General features: G+C 42.1%; 1 long non-coding RNA gene across 1 annotated transcript; it reads right to left on the reverse strand.

Annotated features, from left to right (window-relative positions):
• Positions 1-4,578: 4,578 nt before the first annotated feature.
• On the reverse strand, positions 4,579-7,519 carry LOC308634964. The gene is made up of 3 exons (XR_014019124.1): positions 7,353-7,519; positions 5,503-5,671; positions 4,579-4,696 (listed from the first exon to the last, which is right to left on the reverse strand). It is a non-coding gene; the product is annotated as an uncharacterized lncRNA (long non-coding RNA).
• Positions 7,520-12,683: the final 5,164 nt, after the last annotated feature.

The following is a 12,683-nucleotide window of genomic DNA, read 5'->3' on the forward strand; positions in this document are numbered from 1 at the left end:
TCCTCTTAATATCAAGATGCCCATGTCCTAATCCCTAGAATCCACAAATACTACCTTTATGGCAAAAGAGACTTTGCAGATGGGAGAAAGTTAAGGATTTTGAGATAGGAAAATTAGACTGATTCCTCCATGTGAGATCCAATGTAATCACAGGGTTCTCAGAAGAGGGAGGGGGGAAAAGTCACTTTAGAAAGAATGGAATGCTATGATGATAACAGAGATCAAAGTGATACATTTTGATAATGGAGGCAGGAGCCACAAGTGAAGGTATGACCTACATGACCTCTAGGAGTTGAAAAATCCAAGAATTGGATTATCTCCCAAAGCTTCTATAGAGGGTATTAGTCTCATTAATACCTAGATTTTATACCCAGAAAAACTGACTTTGGACTCTTGTTCTCCAGTACTCTAAGTGAAAGTAATTGTATTGCTTTAAGCCACTAAATTTGTTGTACTTTGTTATAGCAACAGGACACTGACACACATTTTGGTATCTGGAAGTAGGGTGCTGCTGTGACACATTCCTAAATTCATGAAGTGACTTTTAACTTGGCTAATGAATAGAATTTTGAAGAATTTTGAAAGTCACAGAAGATTAAGCCTACGTTATCTTAGAGAGTATATAAATCATCCCAAACCTACCATTAACAGAAATCTGCACTTCAAAAACATTGTTAGTGAGGACTTGGGAATGAGAAGCATGTTATTAGAAACTGGAAGCAAGAGGATCTTTTTATACAGCAAACACTTCCTAAGAGGGCAAACACTGCTGATTTACATCCTATGGGTATATGAAAAGTAGAATTGTAGACAACACCTTTGATTATTTGCTGAGAAAAGCCATCAAACTGCTGAAGATACAGTCTACTATCTTCTTATTGTTGATAATGAAATGTGATAGGAAAGAGAGAAAGTGAAAAAAATCAAGGTTTAATGAAGTAAAGGATTTTGACATGAGAATATTATTCTGATTTATATGAATAGACCTGATGTAATCACCAGCGTCCTCATAGATGGAGTCAGGGGGAATTGGAACTAGAGAGACAATCACAAGATGATGGAAACAGAGACTAGAGTAATGCACTTTGAGCTAGAGTAATACACTTTGACTAGAGTAATACACTTTGAAAACGACACTGATGTTTCATTCTGTAAGTCAATCTGGCTAGGCTGAGGTGTCCAGATGTTTGGTCAAACACAAAATGTTGTTGTGAAGGCATTTTTTTTTAAAAAAATTGGACTTCTGGCCTTTGGAACTGTACGAGTGTTGTTTTAAGCCATCAAGCTTGGTGCTTGGGCAGCTACTATGGTTTAGATATAGTTGGAGTGTGTCTCCAGGGGTTCATGTTTTGGTAATGGAAAACAGCCTAGTACAGTGGTCATATGAAATGAAAACAAATCTTATCCCCATTTAATTAGCAAAAATATTCTTATTTTTATTAACATTTTAAACCTGTAATATTAATACTTCTCCTCTTCCTTAAGTGACAAGTACAACAAATCCAACTTGTATCTAACCTTACATTATTTCAGCCCTCCTTCTTACTCCAGGTTTTGATGCCAACCTACAATTTGCTGGTGTGATCTCACATCAGTTGTTTAGAGTATTTTCTTTCCCTGAGCTTCCCTTCCGTTGTCCTAAATGCAATGGCCAGGAAACCATCACCCATTCTGAGAATAAAGAAAATCTAAATTTATGAGAGAATTAAACCCCATGTGGCAACTCCTAATACAAGGGATAGAAGCCAGTTGATAAATTTTTTCTTCCTTTGAAATGCAGGGGCAATAAATAAGTTCTTTCCTATGTTTCCTCCAAGACGCCTAGCAAAATGTCTCCCTAGTTGTCCACAGGGGTGATTAGTACAATATTAGCTTGCTTGCTTGCTTTCTCTTTCCTTCTTCCCCCTCAAACTCACTCTCATCCCTTGGAGCTTGGAGTCACTTTCAGAAATACACTGTCATGCCCACCTTTGGAGGGAACTAGATTTACTTGTTTGGTAACAGAAGAGATCCAAGAAGCAAACCATCGAGATAGGATTTGACAACACTCACCAGTCAGAGAGCAGCAAGGACTATTGCTGTAGTAAAGAGGTTGTGGCAACTCCTGAGTACCATACTATTATATTTACTAAGGACTTTCCCAGTGATCAGTTGGGATAAGGTGCAAGTAGCAGGTGAAAATTTAGCATTCAAAGCAGTTTTAAATGATGGCATTTAAATCACAGTGACAGTGATTCTTAAGATTGTGATTTGGCTGTCTTTTGTTTATAGCTTCAAAAGAATTATTATTTTTTTTAAAAATAAAATGACAGCCAGGCACAGTGGCACACAATAGTAATATGGGTTAATTGGGAGACAGTTGGGCAGGAGGATCTCAAGTTCAATGCCAGCCTCAGAAACTTGGCAAGACCGTATCTCAAAAAATAAAGAGAGTGGGGACATAGCTCAAGAGTAGAAGCCTCCTTAAATTCATTTCCCAGCCCTGAAAAAATAATAACAAATTTATAAAAACAAAAATAAATTGACAGATCCCAGTAGTTACATTTATGAAAATATGAACTGTGGCAACATTTAGAGAGATCCTCCTCTCTTGCACAGGAGGGAGGAACGAAGTAAAATTATATAGGTAACAAAGCTACTCAGGAGACTAAATGTATAACCTCAATAGATTTCTTCTGTCAACAAGGTGGATATAGGAAAGAATGACACTGGAAGCTTGCAGTGGGGATGTTTCATGGGATGAGCTTCAAAACGTGGGCCTCCAGATTCTTCTGTGTCCTCTAGCCCAGAGGAAGCCGTTTCCTTTCTCTTGTAACACAAAAGATGCCTCCAGTCTCCTGGAGTTCCTGCAAAGACACCTGAGGTGTTTGCCTTGCAAGATCATGTTCGTCTGTTTCTCTGCAATGCCTTCACACTAATATAAATACATTCATCCTGAGAACCCAATTCAAGGAGGAAATGGTCAAGGGAGAGTAGGAGAGAAAATGATCAAGCAGGTGAGATAAAATGTTAACCATAAGAGTCTGGGTAAAAGTTATAAGGATAGTCTCTTCACTATTTTTATTTTTGCAACTTAGACTCTAAGTTTGGAAATTATGGCCAAATAAAAATTTCAGAAGTACATATTTGCCAAACTACAGTGTAAAGAAACAAGGAAACAGAACACTTCTATGGGGATTAGTCACCACTCCTAGGCCTCGAAGCGTTTGAGTGGCTTGTTGTAATGGCCAATGTTTTGGCCATTCTTGATGAGAGATGATGCTAAGGTCTGCACCTGTATCCAGTAGCCCATTAAATTCACGTCCTTGAATATTTAGTTTTAGCATGGGGAGAGAATCTAAATTTAAAGAAAGCATAGCCCAATCTACACCTACGGAGCCTATTCCCTTGGAACCTCTTTCTACAGTACGACTGGAAAATTTATCATGTAGGCTGGGTATTATTAGTAACTGTGCTATTCTGTCTCCTGGTGAAATTACTGATATACCCTTTGGAGAACTGGCTATAATTTTTATTTCACCTTCATAATCGGGATCAATTACCCCAGGACTTATCATAAGTCCTTTTAGAGTAGAAGAGCTGCGTCCCAATAATAAGCCTACTGTTCCTTTGGGAAGAGGTCCTTTTACTCCTGTGGGAATGATTTGAACTCCCATCTCTGGAGTTAGTACTGCTCTGGCAGAGGCACAGATGTCCAACCCTGCCAGCTGATGGTCTTTCAAGTTCTAAATAATCTGTGAGGGAGGGAAATGAGGTGGAAATATAAAAATTGTTTTATTAAAATCTTGTGAAATGCATAGGAAGGTAGGCAAATTATAATAGATTTGATTTGGGAGGCTAGAGACCTAACCATTTGCCCTGTTTTCCCTGAGAAGGCCCACAGGACACATTCTACCCTAAGAAAATATGAGAGAAAGAGAGAGGGACAGAAAGACAGACAGAAAGACATTGGCTTAATTGAGAGTATCCTTGCTGACTGTCCTCTCTCAGCTAAAATTCACTATAGGAGATAGTGCCCAGAGCTGGGAATCTTAGTTTCAAGGGGCTCAGATCAGATTCTAGAATAAGAAAAGCCAGGTAATCATTCCAGGAAACCTGGATTTATCTGTAATGTTAGTGTGGCAACCACAGTGTATATAATGTTAGGGATCCGGGCTAAGGAACACTTGACCACAGTAATGCTAGGGATGAGATGGATAGGCTATAATGGATTAACCAGAAAAGTAAAATATTAGTGAGTGCAAAACTGACGTCAGTGACTGCAAAGGAAAATAGTGTTCCCCTAGTCAGTTTCTTCATATAACAACCCCCAGAATCAATGCCCAGCAGTTGAAAGAGAGGCCCAGTCTTGGAGAAATGACCTTGCAATGCTGCCTCATATCCAGAAAATAACTATTTCCCACCTCTTTTCCATCTAAAGCAGTTCACAGATCTTTCTGGAGCCATTGGCTCTGGAGTTTTAAAAGCATTGTGTTCTCATCAAAATGATAATAGGTGAAGGCCACAAGATGAATGGAATATGATAATGAGTTGTGAGGAGGTGTTTCGGTGTAGGTAAACAGTGTTTCTTCACAGTAACATACCTGGCAGGTCTTACCGAGGCCCATCTCATCTCCCAGGATGCAGCCATTTTGACAGTGGAATCGCTGAGCTAGCCAGTTGACTCCCTCCAGTTGATAAGGGCGTAAATGAATTCCTAGAAATAAAAAAAATAGAGCAAAACCAGAGAGCAGACATTTCAGCACATATGTGGGCTAAGCTCTAAGGCTTTGAATGAAGAACATTGCTTACATTCCCTTAATGTCAAACTTCATTGGCTCTATCTTTTATTGGGACATTCTATGTATACAAACATTAGCTGATTTCCAAATTTCTTTTTGGGTAGACTTGGGTTACCATTCAAAGCCCTGAAATAGCCAGTCACTGTTATATAATCTTCTTGATTGATGAGAAACTCAGCCTGGGATTTGTTCTATAATACCCAGTCTCAAGCCACTGTCCTTTCCTGGAAATAAGTATTCCTGGAAGTGATGTGACAAACAACACATGGACTGTTCATATGCTTGCTTAATGGCACTCATCTAAATCTGCCATTCCTGCTATATTGTCCCTTAAAGAAAAGGGGGACAGTAAAACACCATGATCCTGAATGCTCCCTTTCTGTTTACAAAAACCTAGCAAAATTAAGGGACCAATGAGATCAAGGCTAGGCTGGAAAGTGCAGATACATATCATCTTGAAGGACACTGGCTTTCTCTATGCACACTGGGCACTAGGGCAAGTTAGTGTTATCTGTAAAAAGCTACTTTCTTGCATGTATGCTGGTCATACACACAAACTAATGCTGATGTCACTGCTTCCTCAGTCTAACATGTAAGCCTCCTCCCTGAATGGGGCTGGGCAGAGAACTGAGGGCTCTGTGGAAAGGATACATATCACTTGTTTGGCCAGAGCCACCAGGCAAAACACCAGGAGCAAGAGAGGTACTGCTTGGAGAAGCACCTTCAGGGACCCAGATGCTATCTGTTCAGTCTGTTGCCACGGAACTCTTCCTGGAGCCGTCATTGATCTGTTAGAAGCTTTCCCCAATAAACCATGTCTCCCATGCTGTCTCCAGCACCTTCTTTGGCCTCCCCACAACCTAGTACAACTGGGCTGTGGACTGCCCCTGCTAAAGGACAAAATGAAAATAGGACTACACTGTGCGCCAACAGAGAAGCAGGGTTAAGAATGGAGACGCTGCTACATAAAGGGTGTTTAAAACTGAACAAGGATGGCAAGACACTATAAATATTTATGTTATATATATTTATAATTATATCTATAAAATAGTCAAAAGTAAAAGGTTGATGGGATGGGGATGTAGCTCAGTGGAAGAGCACTTGCGTCACACATATGAGGTCCTGGATTCAATCCTCATAAAATAATAAGTAAAAATAAAGATACATATTTAAAAAAGTAAAAGGTTGAAGTGGTGGATAGAGTGACCCTCAAAGAGTTCATGCACAGACCTCAGAATCAGTGAATGTTACCTTATTTGGCAAAAAGGACTCCACAGCCCTGACTAAGGCTGAGGGCCTGGAGGTGGGGAGACGATACTGAGTTACCCTGGATTACCCAATCTAATCACTCACACCTTTAGAAAATGGACCCTTTACCAGATGTGATTAGGAGGAGGTGACTATAATGAGGCAGTCCAGGTACCCCCGCCCAAAAGACCTTGCCATGATTAACCTTCCCCTCTTGTGAGATCAGGATGCCTGGCAGTTTGAAGCTTCCTCTTGTTCTAAATGATCTGTTGGCTCTCCAGAGTCAGGCCTCCGTTCTAAAACTCCAGTCAATGTCTGGGCTATGATATTCTACACAAGTTTTGCAAGATATTATCACTGGGGAAACTGAGGAAGGTTCCATGGGATCTCTTTTTTTTAAACTGCATGTGAATCTATAATTAGTATATAATAACATGTTTAATTAAAATGATATGAAACTATACAAAAATAACAGTATTTAATACTTAGAAGATGACTGCAAAAGTAAAAAAATATATATATATATCCAAAAAGAAGTTAGACAGAAAAGGATTTAATATAGGGAATTAGGTCACCATAAATTTTTTTGTAGGAAGGGCTGGAAAAGCAGCCCCCGGTTTAGCTTCCTGGTACAAGTGCTGGATAACGATCACAGAACTGGCTCATGACGGTGGTATCTACCTCCAGGAACCCACCAAAGGCATACGCTATTTCCCCAAACGTTTTACAAAGAACACACACCACTGCTGGAACCAGGAAAAGAAAAATCTTAGCTCACAAACAGTTTCCCAAAATATCCATTTACTTTAACCAACAGGATGGCCAGTCGCTACCCTTGGGTCCGGTGTCCCCCTCTTCCCTGCACTGCCTGGTAGTTCACACCCCAACTGCTCTTCCCAAGGCTTCCCAGGCGACCCGCCACCTCCGCAGTCCCTGGCAGTCTCTCTGGGTCCCTGCGGCGGACCAGCCGCGCACACAGGCCCCTCTCCACCCGCCCACCACCCTCTGAGGGAAGCCGCACGGCGCCTCGTTTCCCGAGAGCCACGGAACCGCAGGTCGGACCCCACAGTCGGGGGCGGGCTGAGCTCTCTCCACCGAGAAGCGCGGCTCTCCGGGAGGGAATCTCGCCCCCGCCCGCGCCCCGCCCCCCCCGCCCCCCCCCCCCCCGCCCGCGCTCCACCAGCGCTTCCCTGAGACGACTGACTGCGACTCCGCCTCCCACAGGCGCCGCGATGGTCCCGGGCTCCCGTGAGGAACGGGCCGGGGAGGCCGGCGAGGGTCGCTGCAGTGGCTCCCCGAGGGCAGGACGGGACCCCGACTGACCGCGCAGGACGACGCCAGCGTGCGTGGCCCGAAAGCCGCGGGGAGGAGAACCACCCAGCGGCCAGCCACCTGCGGCCGGCGCAGGCTCCCTCAGGAGAGTCGTCGGGGCGGTGCGTCTTCCGAGTCCGACCTCAGCGCCACCCGCACAGACGGAGCCCTGGACCCGGGCTTCGGCGCCCCACCCGGCAAGTTCCTCGCCCACCGCCCGGCTCCCGGAAGTGCCCCGCGCCGAGCTCCGCCCACCACGCGAGCGCCCACCCACTACCGGTGGAGGGGAAGCCCCGAGACCCTCGGGGAAACCTCCTTCCAGACCCGGCTCGCAAAAAGCTGGTGTGCACCAGGTGGCGCGTCTGGGCGGCCCTTCTCCTGCAGCCCACTTACCTGTCGGGCCGCACTGCCTAAGTCCTGCTCCTGCACCCACATCCTCACCGCCTCCGGTCGGCCCTTCGCCTGGAAGGCTACTAAGAAGCCCCGCGCACGGCCCTCCATCTGGCTGCGAGAGGCTCCGCCCCGCGCGCAGTGCGTGCGCAGCCTTTCCTGTGAGTCGCGGAGGACCCTGGGAGCGCCGCTCAGGGCTGTGGGAGCGCCGCGCAGCCGCCAGGGGGCGCCCGCTGAGGGCGTCTATGGCGAGCTGCTGGGAGTCCACCACAGGTCAGTCCTGGAATTCTTGGCTGGAGCCCTGGGTGGCTACTCTGCTCTCAGGAGTCAGCTCAATTCTGTCGACTCTAGCGGTAAATCGGGGGAGACTCTGAAGCCCCCTGAGTTGTTCCCTGTTGGCTGTAGGCCAAGGGAAAGCCTCCAAATGTTGCTGCTGCCAAGGGCATTTCAAGGACGCTATGGGAGTTAACCCCACTGGGTTAAATTGCTCACTGGGTGACCAGCCTCAGTTCTGAGTGATCCCATGATGTAGTTTACCAATAGTACAAATATTATCATGACCACAAAGTCACTGCATTTACCCCCATACCTCCTAGGTGCTGCCCCAGGAGCTGACTCATATTTTCTTATTTAACTCAACCACCTTATAAATAGGTTTTATTTGTTGTAACTGGAATTTGAATCAGAAAAACAGGGAACAGAAGCTATTATTTTCTTTTTTTTATATTTACAGATTATCTCATTTAATTTTACTGACACAAAGAAAGTAAAGTTAAAATAGTTTACAACAATTTACCAAAGGTGACACAGTTGACAGTTGTTAGTGTCAGGATTTGTTCCTAGGTCTGTCTTTGAAACCAGTAAGCTTAATGCTAAACTTAAATTAGAACATAAACTGTTAACAAACTTTGTTCCATACTCAAATTCACTTCCTGTCTTACCCATTCCACTGACTCTGTCTAGTTCAAACACATCTTCATCACTCATCACCCCTAATTGTTATAATAATGACCTATTGGGTTCTTCTCCAAGACTTCTATCCTTCATACATCCCTACTTCCAACTGCCAGAATAAATTTCCTGAGTTCAGTTTGTGTATGGTATACACTGCTTCTAATTTTAATGATTCTCACTGATGACTGAATCAAATCCAATTACATCAGACTTAAGTTCAATATTCTCAATAACCAGGTGTCAATCATCCCTCCTATCCTAATTTCCCAGTTAAATTCTGCATTTCGGATTGACCTGGATTATCCAGGGTTTCTTGGATTATCCTGGATTATCCAGCTACATTAGAAAACCTGCCCTACTTTGCTGACTTCAATGACAGTTCCCTAATATTCCCCTGAGATTCCCCCAACCCTGAACAGTCAAAACTATACTCCTAACTGAGGGCTCAGCTCAAATATCAACTCATTAATCAAGTTATTTCTGATCTTTCAAAACTCAGTGTGATCATTTCCATCTCTTAATAGCGATAGCTGTTTATTTTTACCTTCATTATGGTACTTTTCACTTTCTGATGTGTACTATTTTAGACTGTCATTTTCTTTTTTTTTTTATTTTATTGTTGGTTGTTCAAAACATTACATAGTTCTTAATATACCATATTTCACAGATTGATTCAAGTGGGTTATGAACTCCCATTTTTACCCCGTATACAGATTGTTGTGTCACATCAGTTACATTTCCATTGATTTACAAATTGCCTTTCTAGTGACTGATGTATTCTGCTGTCTATCCCATTCTCCACTATCCCCCCTCCCCTCCCCTCCCCTCCCCTCCCCTTCTCTCTCTCCACCCCCTCTACTATAAATCGTTTCTTCCACTTAAATAATTTTTCTCCTACCCCTCCTTTCCTCTTATATGTAATTGTGTATAACCCTGAGGCTCACCTTCCAATTCCATGCAATTTCCCTTCTCTCTCCCTTTCCCTCCTGCCTATCGTCCCTGTTTAATGTTAATCTTCTTCTCAAGCTCTACCCTGTCCTTGGTTACTCCCCTTATATCAAAGAAGACATTTGGCATTTGTTTTTTAAGGATTGGCTAGCTTCGCTTAGCATAATCTGCTCTAATGCCATCCATTTCCCTCCAAATTCTATGATTTTGTCATTTCTTATTGCAGAGTAATACTCCATTGTGTATAAATGCCACATTTTTTAATCCATTCATCTATTGAAGGGCTTCTAGGTTGGTTCCACAATCTTGCTATCGTGAATTGTGCTGCTATGAACATCGATGTAGCAGTGTCCCTGTAGCATGCTCTTGTTAGGTCTTTAGGGAATAGACCGAGAAGGGGAATAGCTGGGTCAAATGGTGGTTCCATTCCCAGCTTTCCAAGAAATCTCCATACTGCTTTCCAAATTGGCTGCACCATTTTGCAGTCCCACCAACAATGAACACGTGTACCCATTTCCCCGCATCCTCGCCAGCACTTGTTGTTGTTGGACTTCTTAATGGCTGCCAATCTTACTGGAGTGAGATGGTATCTTAGGGTGGTTTTGATTTGCATTTCTCTGACTGCTAGCGATGTTGAGCATTTTTTCATGTACTTGTTAATTGATTGTATGTCCTCCTCTGAGAAGTGTCTGTTCAGGTCCTTGGCCCATTTGTTGATTGGGTTATTTGTTATCTTATTATCTAATTTTTTGAGTTCTTTGTATACTCTGGATATTAGGGCTCTATCTGAAGTGTGTGGAGTAAAGATTTGTTCCCAGGATGTAGGCTCCCTGTTTATCTCTCTTATTGTTTCTTTTGTTGAGAGAAAACTTTTTAGTTTGAGTAAGTCCCATTTGTTGATTCTAGTTGTTAACTCTTGCGCTATGGGTGTCCTATTGAGGAACTTGGAGCCCGACCCCACAGTATGTAGATCGTAGCCAACTTTTTCTTCTATCAGACGCCGTGTCTCTGATTTAATATCGAGCTCCTTGATCCATTTTGAGTTAACTTTTGTGCATGGCGAGAGAAAGGGATTCAGTTTCATTTTGATGCAAATGGATTTCCAGTTTTCCCAGCACCATTTGTTGAAGATGCTATCCTTCCTCCATTGCATGTTTTTAGCCCCTTTATCAAATATAAGGTAGTTGTAGTTTTGTGGATTGGTTACTGTGTCTTCTATTCTGTACCATTGGTCCACTCGCCTGTTTTGGTACCAGTACCATGCTGTTTTTGTCACTATTGCTCTGTAGTATAGTTTGAAGTCTGGTATCGCTATACCGCCTGATTCACACTTCCTGCTTAGTATTGTTTTTGCTATTCTGGGTCTTTTATTATTCCATATGAATTTCCTGATTGTTTTATCTATTTCTACAAGAAATGCTGTTGGGATTTTGATTGGGATAGCATTGAACTTTTAGAGAACTTTTGGTAATATATTTTTTCCATCTTCTGAGGTCTTCTTCTATATCTCTCTTTAGGGTTCTGTAGTTTTCATTGTATAGGCCTTTCACCTCTCTTGTTAGGTTGATTCCCAAGTATTTTATTTTTTGGGGGGATATTGTGAATGGAGTAGTTGTCCTCATTTCCGTTTCAGAGGATTTGTCGCTGATATACAGGAATGCATTTGATTTATGCGTGTTGATTTTATATCCGGCCACTTTGCTGAATTCATTTATTAACTCTAATAGTTTCTTCGTAGACCCTTTTGGGTCTGTTAGGTATAGAATCATATCGTCTGCAAATAGTGATAATTTAAGTTCTTCTTTTCCTATTTTTATGCCTTTAATTTCTTTCGTCTGTCTGATTGCTCTGGCCAGTGTTTCGAGGACTATGTTGAACAGAAGTGGTGAGAGAGGGCATCCCTGTCTTGTACCAGATCTTAGAGGGAATGCCTTCAATTTTTCTCCATTCAGAATGATGCTGGCCTGTGGCTTATCATAGATTGCTTTTACAATGTTGAGGTATGATCCTGTTATCCCTAATTTTTCTAGAGTTTTGAACATAAAAGGATGCTGTACTATGTCGAATGCTTTTTCTGCATCTATCGAGATGATCATATGGTTCTTATTTTTAAGTCTATTGATGTGGTGAATAACATTTATTGATTTCCGTATATTGAACCAGCCTTGCATCCCAGGGATGAATCCTACTTGATCATGGTGTATAATTTTTTTGATATGATTTTGAATCCGATTCGCCAGAATTTTATTGAGGATTTTTGCATCTAGGTTCATTAGAGATATTGGTCTGTAGTTTTCTTTCTTTGAAGTGTCTCTGTCTGGTTTAGGTATCAGGGTGATGTTGGCCTCGTAGAATGTCTTTGGAAGTTCTCCCTCTTTTTCTATTTCCTGAAATAGCTTGAAAAGTATTGGTGTTAGTTCCTCTTTAAAGGTTTTGTAAAACTCTGCTGTATACCCGTCTGGTCCTGGGCTTTTCTTAGTTGGTAGTCTTTTGATGGTTTCTTCTATTTCCTCTATTGTTATTGGTCTGTTTAGGCTGTCTATATCTTCCTGACTCAATCTGGGCAGATCATATGACTTAAGAAATTTATCGATGCCTTCACTATCTTCTATTTTATTGGAGTATAAGGATTCAAAGTAATTTCTGATTATCTTCTGTATTTCTGAAGTGTCTGTTGTGATATTGCCTTTTTCATCCTGTATGCTAGTAATTTGGGTTCTCTCTCTTCTTCTCTTCATTAGCATGGCTAAGGGTCTGTCGATTTTATTTATTTTTTCAAAGAACCAACTTTTGGTTTTGTCAATTTTTTCAATTGTTTCTTTTGTTTCGATTTCATTAATTTCAGCTCTGATTTTAATTATTTCTTGCCTTCTACTTCTTTTGCTGTTGTTTTGCTCTTCTTTTTCTAGGATTTTGAGATGATATATGAGATCGTTTATTTGTTGGTTTTTTCTTTTTTTAAGGAATGCGCTCCAAGCAATGAATTTTCCTCTTAAAACTGCTTTCTATGTGTCCCATAGATTCCGATATGTTGTGTCTGTGATTTCATTT

The sequence above is a fragment of the Spermophilus citellus genome (genome assembly GCF_964194105.1).
Source record: "Spermophilus citellus genome assembly, chromosome: 16".
Taxonomy (NCBI): Eukaryota; Metazoa; Chordata; class Mammalia; order Rodentia; family Sciuridae; genus Spermophilus; species Spermophilus citellus.